We start from the raw sequence: 1,023 nt of genomic DNA on the forward strand, positions 1-1,023 counted from the left end.
CACCCCATCCCCACCTCCCACCAGCTGCCTTTGTTATGCTCCAGTATTTATAAAGCACCTGTAATCGTTTTCATTTCTTCTACTCTTTTTGACAGGCTACAGGAATGCAAAGGAAAGATAAACCAAAATAGCTAAGCCATGGGGTAATTTTCAAACAGGAATTAAAATTTTAAATTCTTTAAAATTTAGGAAGGAAATATATATTTTTAAAGGAAATATAATAACAACATTATGGATTTATAAAGTATCAAAAGAGAAAAATATATTACAACACTATTAAAGAGGAGGAGGATATACATTTAAAATAATATTGTAAAGGTCGTGAGGAAAGGAGTGCTGGGTGTGCTGCCGCCATTTCTTCCGCCTTCAGTTTCTGCGCCTTTCGCAGGGCTTCCAACAGCGTTATGTTGGGACAAAGCATCCGGAGGTTCACAACCTCTGTGGTCCGTAGGAGCCGCTATGAAGAGGGTCCGGGGAAGAATTTACCATTTTCATTGGAAAACAAGTGGCGGTTACTAGCTATAATGGCTTTGTACTTTGAGTCTGGATTTGCTGCCTCTTTCTATATAGTAAGACATCAACTGCTTAAAAAATAATCCATGAGACAGATACGAAGAGGAGCATTTTAAGATGTGCAGTCTCTTTGAAAAAAGGATCAAACTCTTGAACTCAGCATCCTAGATATGTTTGTAAATAAACTTATAGCATAAAAAAAATTATATTGTAAAATTCTTATATTACAAGGGAAGTAGAATGTCATTAATTCAAAATAGATTGTGACAAGTTAAGGATGCATAGTATAATCTTTAAAACAACAACTCTAAAAAAAATACAAAGGAGTATAGTTGAAAAGCCAGTAGAAGTGATAGAATGAAATACTAACTGATTGGGCTAACACTCGTTAGCCCAAAAGAAGACATGAAAGGAGGAGAAAAGAAACAAAGAACAGAAGGGACAAATAAAACAAATTAGAATAATTGTAGAATTAAACCTGGCCATATTCATAAATACATTAAATGAAAC

At 34.6% G+C, this 1,023-nt stretch overlaps 1 pseudogene; it reads left to right on the plus strand.

Moving 5' to 3' along the window:
- Positions 1 to 324: 324 nt before the first annotated feature.
- On the plus strand, positions 325 to 716 carry LOC115865003 (cytochrome c oxidase subunit 7C, mitochondrial pseudogene; annotated as a pseudogene).
- Positions 717 to 1,023: the final 307 nt, after the last annotated feature.

This window comes from Globicephala melas, chromosome 6 (genome assembly GCF_963455315.2).
Source record: "Globicephala melas chromosome 6, mGloMel1.2, whole genome shotgun sequence".
Lineage (NCBI taxonomy): Eukaryota > Metazoa > Chordata > Mammalia > Artiodactyla > Delphinidae > Globicephala > Globicephala melas.